This window comes from Lampetra planeri, chromosome 11, assembly GCF_965212315.1.
Source record: "Lampetra planeri chromosome 11, kcLamPlan1.2.h2, whole genome shotgun sequence".
Taxonomy (NCBI): domain Eukaryota; kingdom Metazoa; phylum Chordata; class Hyperoartia; order Petromyzontiformes; family Petromyzontidae; genus Lampetra; species Lampetra planeri.
Window position 1 is genome coordinate 2,046,317 of NC_136117.1, and position 10,301 is coordinate 2,056,617.

Genomic DNA, 10,301 nt, shown 5'->3' on the forward strand with positions numbered 1-10,301 from the left:
GCATTACACAAGCGCCGTGGTTATGGTCACTGCCATCTAGTGGTGAATGGCGGTAGTGCGTGCATCAACGTTCATAAGCGGCCTCGTGACCATCGCGCGAGTCGATGGGCGTGGCCTTTGTTCACCACGCCCCCTTTCTTACGACGTCACGCGTCGCCTAGCAACTAAAGGCACAACAAGCGGTGGCGGCGGCAGCACGAAGTCGTCTTGCCGCACGGACGTGGTTTCAAGCTCTATCGACATTCGAGACGACAGCCATCCGAGTGGCGGAGCAGATTCGGGTGAGTGTGATTCAGGTCAAGTTGAAGGCTACATCATTAATTGCAAGTAGGTGAAATTACGCTACCACTGTGACTTGTGCTCTACACCGCTTATCCACGCCATTTGCTATGGCCGGCCGTTGTTAGGGACGCCGCAGCTAAGGCTGGACCAACGGTCAATCGACCGACGGGGTCCGTATGTTGTGTTTTTGTGTTACGTCTACTCGTGTGGTTACGCTCCAACGTTTCGTAGTGGCTCCAGCGCCCCTTTGCGTCGATGGGCGTGAAGGAAGACCACGCCCCTTTTCTTATTACGTCACGCGCGGGTGATGTAATAAGGGGGCGTGTTTGACCACGCCCCTTTTCCTATTATGTCGCGCGGGTGAAGTCAGGTGTGCGTGACTTAACCACGCCCCCTTATTACGTCACGCACGGGTGTTAAGGAAGGTAACGCCCCTTTTATTACGTCACGCTGCGGCTGAAGTAAGGAATGGGGTGTGCTTGAGCACGCCCCGTTTTCTATTACGTCACGCGCGGGGGAAGTCGGGTGCGTGACTAACCACGCCCCCTTATTACGTCACGCGCGGGTGATGTCACCGCCAAGCAACGAATCGGCACAGTCGCGGCGGCAGCGCGAACTCTCAGCCTCTCGCTGCACGCACGCGGTTTTCGCGTCTACCGAGAGTCGAGACGACGGACGTCCGATGAGTGGCGGGGAGCAGATGCAGGTGAGTGCGGTTGGGGTCAAATTTAAGGCGACATCAATTTCAAGTAGGTTCAACTGCGCTCCGCCTCACGACTGCACTATACCACGCGACTATATTAACACGTTGTACACTTCCACCACGACCACACAACTCTAGACACCGCTTTACCACAACACTTGCTATGGCCAGCCGTTGCTAGGAATGCCGGCGCTAAGACTCGACCGAAAGTCAACAGTTCGATTATGTCCCTATGTTATGGTCGTGTTTGTGTCGCGTTCACGAGTGTGTCGTGTTCACGAGTGGTGAGGGTGACTGATGAGCGGTGCGGGTGAGTGGTGAGGGTGACTGATGAGCATTGAGGGGTGTGGTGAGCGTGAGGTTTAAAATTTTTAATTACAGAGTTTTATTTTCATTGGTATGTTATGTTTTAAGAAGATTTTAAATGTATTTTTCCCCCGGGCAACGCTGGGTATATCGAGTTTATAGCACAAAGTCTTCGCCTGACAAGTGTGGGGTGTCGAGGCCTAATACCGTGCAGAGCCCCCGGTCTCGCCTAGATTGCCCAGCCAGCCGAGGCTGGGTGCTGGGCCGTTTCCCCCCCCCCCCCCCGCGCTAAAATAATACTGTCTAATCGCTATAATTTTATTATCTACCGACCCTATAATAGTAATTGCACACATTGGGGTGGGGTGGGAGAGAAGAGGACGTGAAACTTTGATGAATTTACCTCGGCGTCGCGTGTACAATTTTGTGCATTTGGAACGGGAATGAGCAATAGCGTCCGCCCTGCAGCGATGGCGTGCTGCCCGTTGCCAGGGGCAACCCTCGGTCGGCGTCTCGCGCATGCGCAACGGCGTGCTTCGTCGCGCGCTGGTCGGCAAACGTAAATAAGTAAAAAAGAGAAATCACACTAAATCGATAATCGGACCGCGTTAAAGTTTAGGAACGAAAAAACGGAAATGCCTATTTCCACCGCAGGGCTCGGGGCGTGCCTCCCGGCCAAATTTTCTCTCGGCGAACCCCACCGTCTGAGAACCAAATCCCCCGCAAGTGAGCGTACGCTGACAGACGGACAGACAGACAGACAAACACGTTCCTTCGGAGTGGGCAGGTAGGAACTTGGTTGGACAGCGCGGCGTTCGGGGGGGTGGGCAGTTGGATGAGTGGGCATGTTGACCCTTCCCCCCCACCCTCCCCGACATCCTCAACCCCCTTAACTATCGGCCCCTCCCCCTTGCTTAGGCACCTCCCCTTACCCCCCCTCCCTCAGGCCCCTCCGCTGACCCCCCCTCTCTTAGGCCCCTCCCCTGACCACCCCCCCCCCCCATATCCTTAGGCCCCTCCCCTGACCCCCCTTCCCTTAGGCCCCTCTCCGTACCCGGCAGTAGGTCTCCACCAATCAAAGAGCTGTTTGTATTATATATTTATTTATGCACGACAGACAGTCAGACAGACAAAAATCCCTGGTGGGCAGTGTGGAACATTGTTCCTACCTGTAAACACGTTCCTTCGGAGTGGGCAGGTAGGAACTTGGTTGGACAGCGCATTCGTGCACGACAGACAAATATGCACGACAGACAGACAAATAATCCCTGGTGGGCAGTGTGGAACCTGTTGTTCCTACCTGTATAAAAGATAACTTGACTTGAGGTAGCCAGGCAGCCAGCCAGGTAGCCCCTCCCCTTGCTTAGGCACCTCCCCTTACCCCCCCTCCCTGAGGCCCCTCCCATGACCCCCCCCTCCATCAGGCCCCTCCGCTGACCCCCCCTCTCTTAGGCCCCTCCCCTGACCACCCCCCCCCCCCATATCCTTAGGCCCCTCCCCTGACCCCCCTTCCCTTAGGCCCCTCTCCGTACCCGGCAGTAGGTCTCCACCAATCAAAGAGCTGTTTGTATTATATATTTATTTATGCACGACAGACAGTCAGACAGACAAAAATCCCTGGTGGGCAGTGTGGAACATTGTTCCTACCTGTAAACACGTTCCTTCGGAGTGGGCAGGTAGGAACTTGGTTGGACAGCGCATTCGTGCACGACAGACAAATATGCACGACAGACAGACAAATAATCCCTGGTGGGCAGTGTGGAACCTGTTGTTCCTACCTGTATAAAAGATAACTTGACTTGAGGTAGCCAGGCAGCCAGCCAGGTAGCCCCTCCCCTTGCTTAGGCACCTCCCCTTACCCCCCCTCCCTGAGGCCCCTCCCATGACCCCCCCCTCCATCAGGCCCCTCCGCTGACCCCCCCCCTCCCTTAGGCCCCTTCCCTGACCCCCCCCCCCATATCCTTAGGACCCTCCCCTGACCACCCCCCATACCCTTAGGCCCCTCCTCTGACCTCCCCCCCTCAGGCCTCTCTCCTGACTCCCCCCTTCCTTAGGCCCCTCCCCTGACCCTCCTCCCTTAGGCACCTCCCCTCTCCGTACCCGGCAGTAGATCTCCACCAATCAAAGAGCTGTTTATATTACATAGTTATTTATGCACGACAGTCAGACGGACAACAAATCCCTGGTGGGCAGTGTGGAACATATTGTTCCTACCTGTAAAATTAATTATATAGGTTAGATATCTTAGTGTGTTATGTTAGGTCTCCAAATTCATATCTCAACGCAGGATACAGTTCTTATAAATAAGATGTTATGCATGAACTTAGGAAAGAAACACTCAAACACTTCTGTGTTAAGCAATTTTAATTCTAAACAAAAATATAACACTCTAATATGCGAACTTTCATGCTTGGAATTATTAACACAGTACTCCTGGAGATGTTCTCCTTATTGATCCGTGCAATTAACCCTCAGTGATTACGTTGTCAAACTGGGTAATCAGAAAAATCAATTAATTCCACGGAGTAACGCGAGCATATCCGGCGACAGGTAGAGTTTTTTAAAACAGGCATGCAATGATATTCATACGAAAGGCAATAAAAGCAAATTATACCCCAAAGGCAAAAGTATACGTCAATAGATTCATCGGCAAGATTATATATATGTTTAACAAAATGTTTTTGGAACAATGGTGTGCGACGGCGTGCGTGTGCCCTCTTACGGAAGATTATTATATCTGGCTAAGCTTTAAACACGTTCCTTCGGAGTGGACAGTAAGGAACTTGGTCGGACAGCGCGGCGTTCGGGGGGAGGGCAGTTGGATGAGTGGGCATGTTGACCCTTCCCCCCCATCCTCCCCGACATCGTCAACCAATTGCGCGTAGCTTGGTGTTCGGTGGGGAGGTGCATGGGTGGGCGGAATTCCGGATACGCACGACAGACAGACAGACACATAATCCCTGGTGGGCAGTGTGGAACCTGTTGTTCCTACCTGTATAACACTCTAGGTAACCAAGACTCACACACACACACACTCACTCTCACTCTCAGACACACACACACTCACTCTCAGACTCACACACACACTCACATCTCACACTCTCAGACTCACACACTCACTCTCAGACTCACAGACACTCACTCTCACACTCTCAGACTCACACAGACATACACTCACTCTCACACTCTCAGACTCACACACACATACACTCACCCTCACACTCTTAGACTCTCACACACTCTCACACTCTCAGACTCACACTCACACTCTAAGACTCACACACACACTCACTCTCTCAGACTCACACACAAACTCACTCTCACCCTCTCAGACTCACACACATACACTCACTCTCACAATCTCAGACTCACACACACATACACTCCCTCTCACACTCTCACTCACACACACTCACTCTCACACTCTCACTCACACACACACACTCACTCTCAGACTCACACACATACACTCACTCTCAGACTCACACACACTTTCACACTCTCAGACTCACACACACACACTGAATATCATACTCTCAGACTCGCACACACACACTCAATGTCACACTCTCATACTCAAACGCACATACACTCCCTCTCACACTCTCAGACTCACTCTCACACTCTCAGACTCACACACACTCACTCTCACACTCACACTCTCACACACACTCACTCTCAGACTCGCACACACACACTCACTCTCACACACACACACTCTCACACTTTCAGACTCACACACACACTCTCAGACTCACACACACATACACACACTCTCACACTCTCAGACTCACACACACAGTCACATCTCACAGTCTCAGACTCACGCACACACTCACTCTCACACACACTCTCACACTCTCAGACACACACTCACTCTCACACACACACACTCACTCTCACACTCTCAGACTCACACACACACTCTCAGACTCAGACACTCACTCTCACACTCTTAGACTCACACACACACTCACACTCTCACTCTCACACACACACACTCACTCTCACACTTTCAGACTCGCACAACACACTCACCTCTCACACTCTCAGACTCACACACACTCACACTCTCAGACTCACACACTCATACACTCCCTCTCACACTCTGAGACTCACACACACTCACTCTCACATTCTCTGACTCACACACTCACCCTCACACTCTTAGACTCACACACACACATACACTCACTCTCAGACTCACACACACTCACGATAACACTCTCAGACTCACACACACATACACTCCTTCTCACACTCTCAGACTCACACACACTCACCTCTCACACTCTCAGACTCACACACACTCATGCTCACACTCTCAGACTCACACCCTCACACTCTCAGACTAACACACACACTCACGCTCACACTCTCAGACTCACACACTCATACACTCCCTCTCACACTCTCAGACTCACACACACTCACTCTCACATTCTCTGAGTCACACACTCACCCTCCCACTCTCAGACTCACACACACACATACACTCACTTTCAGACTCACACACACTCACGATAACACTCTCAGACTCACACACACATACACTCCTTCTCACAATCTCAGACTCACACACACTCTCACACTTTCAGACTCACACAACACACTCACCTCTCACACTCTCAGACTCACACACACTCACGCTCACACTCTCAGACTCACACACTCACCCTCACACTCTCAGACTCACACACACACATACACTCACTCTTAGACTCACACACACATACACTCACTCTCACACTCTCAGACTCACACACACACTCACCCTCACACTCTCAGACTCACACACACGCACACTCTCAGACTCACACACACTCACTCTCTCAGACTCACACACATGCACTCACTCTCAGACTCACGCACACACACTCACTCTCACACTTTTAGACTCACACACACACACTCACTCTCACACTCTCAGACTCACACACTCACTCTCAGACTCACACACATACACTCACTCTCAGACTCACACACACACTCTCACACTCTCAGACTCACACACACACTGACTATCACAGTCTCAGACTCACACACACTCAATGTCACACTCTCAGACTCACACACACATACACTCCCTCTCACACTCTCAGACTCACACACACTCACTCTCACACTCTCTGACTCACACACTCACTCTCACACTCACACACTCACTCTCACACTTTCAGACTCACACACACGTTCACTCTCACACTCTCAGACTCACACACACACACTCACTCTCTCAGACTCGCACACACACTCACCCTCACACTCTCAAACTAACACACATACACTCACTCTCAAACTCACACACACACACTCAATGTCACACTCTCAGACTCACACACACTTACACTCCCTCTCACACTCTCACACTCACACACACAATCACTCTCACACTCTGACTCACACACTCACTCACACTCACACACATACACACTCACTCTCACACTCACACACATACACACTCACTCTCACGCTCTCACACACAAACACCCTCACACTTTCAGACTCACACACACACTCTCAGACTCACACACATATATTCACTCTCACACTCTCAGACTCACACACACACACACACTCTCAGACTCACACACACACACACACTCTCAGACTCACACACACACACACACACAAACTCTCACACTGAGACTCACACACACTCACGCTCACACTCTCACAGACACTCACACTTTCAGACTCACACTCACCTCTCACACTCTCAGACTCACATACACTCACTCTCACTCTCAGACTTACAAACACACATACACTCACTCTCACACTCTCAGACTCAAACACACACACACTCACACTCTTAGACTCACACACACACACTCACACTTTCAGACTCACACACACACTCTCAGACTCACACTCACATACACTCTCACACTCTCAGACTCACACACACATACCCTCACACTCTCAGACTCACACACACACACTCTCAGACTCACACACACACACTCACTCACACTCACACTCTGAGACTCACACACACACTCACGCTCACACTCTCACTCACACACACACTCACTCTCACACTTTCAGACTCACACAACACACTCACCTCTCACACTCTCAGACTCACACACACTCACACTCTCAGACTCACACACTCATACACTCCCTCTCACACTCTCAGACTCACACACACTCACTCTCACATTCTCTGACTCACACACTCACCCTCACACTCTCAGACTCACACACACACATACACTCACTCTCAGACTCACACACACTCACGATAACACTCTCAGACTCACACACACACACACATACACTCCTTCTCACACTCTCAGACTCACACACACTCACCTCTCACACTCTCAGACTCACACACTCACCCTCACACTCTCAGACTAACACACACACTCACGCTCACACTCTCAGACTCACACACTCATACACTCCCTCTCACACTCTCAGACTCACACACACTCACTCTCACATTCTCTGAGTCACACACTCACCCTCCCACTCTCAGACTCACACACACACACATACACTCACTTTCAGACTCACACACACTCACGATAACACTCTCAGACTCACACACACATACACTCCTTCTCACAATCTCAGACTCACACACACTCACTCTCACACTTTCAGACTCACACAACACACTCACCTCTCACACTCTCAGACTCACACACACTCACGCTCACACTCTCAGACTCACACACTCACCCTCACACTCTCAGACTCACACACACACATACACTCACTCTTAGACTCACACACACATACACTCACTCTCACACTCTCAGACTCACACACACACTCACCCTCACACTCTCAGACTCACACACACGCACACTCTCAGACTCACACACACTCACTCTCTCAGACTCACACACACATGCAATCACTCTCAGACTCACGCACACACACTCACTCTCACACTTTTAGACTCACACACACACTCACACTCTCAGACTCACACACTCACTCTCAGACTCACACACATACACTCACTCTCAGACTCACACACACACTCTCACACTCTCAGACTCACACACACACTGACTATCACAGTCTCAGACTCACACACACTCAATGTCACACTCTCAGACTCACACACACATACACTCCCCCTCACACTCTCAGACTCACACACACTCATGCTCACACTCTCAGACTCACACACTCACCCTCACACTCTCAGACTAACACACACACTCACGCTCACACTCTCAGACTCACACACTCATACACTCCCTCTCACACTCTCAGACTCACACACACTCACTCTCACATTCTCTGAGTCACACACTCACCCTCCCACTCTCAGACTCACACACACACATACACTCACTTTCAGACTCACACACACTCATGATAACACTCTCAGACTCACACACACATACACTCCTTCTCACAATCTCAGACTCACACACACTCACTCTCACACTTTCAGGCTCACAACACACCTCTCACACTCTCAGACTCACACACACTCACGCTCACACTCTCAGACTCACACACTCACCCTCACACTCTCAGACTCACACACACAGACTCACACACATACACTCACTCTTAGACTCACACACACATACACTCACTCTCACACTCTCAGACTCACACACACACTCACCCTCACACTCTCAGACTCACACACACGCACACTCTCAGACTCACACACACTCACTCTCTCAGACTCACACACACATGCACTCACTCTCAGACTCAAGCACACACACTCACTCTCACACTTTTAGACTCACACACACACACTCACTCTCACACTCTCAGACTCACACACACTCACACTCTCAGACTCACACACTCACTCTCAGACTCACACACATACACTCACTCTCAGACTCACACACACACACTCTCACACTCTCAGACTCACACACACACTGACTATCACAGTCTCAGACTCACACACACTCAATGTCACATTCTCAGACTCACACACACATACACTCCCTCTCACACTCTCAGACTCACACACACTCACTCTCACACTCTCTGACTCACACACTCACTCTCACACTCACACACACACTCTCTCTCACACTTTCAGACTCACACACACGTTCACTCTCACACTCTCAGACTCACACACACACACTCACTCTCTCAGACTTGCACACACACTCACCCTCACACTCTCAAACTAACACACATACACTCACTCTCAGACTCACACACACACACTCAATGTCACACTCTCAGACTCACACACACTTACACTCCCTCTCACACTCTCACACTCACACACACAATCACTCTCACACTCTGACTCACACACTCACTCACACACATACACACTCACTCTCACACTCACACACATACACACTCACTCTCACGCTCTCACACACAAACACCCTCACACTTTCAGATTCACACACACACTCTCAGACTCACACACACACTCACGCTCACACTCTCACAGACACTCACACTTTCAGACTCACACTCACCTCTCACACTCTCAGACTCACATACACTCACTCTCACTCTCATTCTCACAAACACACATACACATACACTCACTCTCACACTCTCAGACTCAAACACACACACACTCACACTCTTAGACTCACACACACACACTCACACTTTCAGACTCACACACACACTCTCAGACTCACACTCACATACACTCTCACACTCTCAGACTCACACACACATACCCTCACACTCTCAGACTCACACACAAACACTCTCAGACTCACACACACACACTCACTCACTCTCACACTCTGAGACTCACACACACACTCACGCTCACACTCTCACTCACTCACACACACACGCTCACACTTTCAGACTCACACACACACACTCACCTCTCACACTCTCACACTCACACATACACTCACTCACCCTCTCAGACTCACACACACACACTCACCCTCACACTCTCAGACTCACACACACACATACACTCACTCTCACACTCTCATACTCACACACACACTCACATCTCACACTCTCAGACTCACACAGTCACATCTCACAGTCTCAGACTCACGCACACACTCAC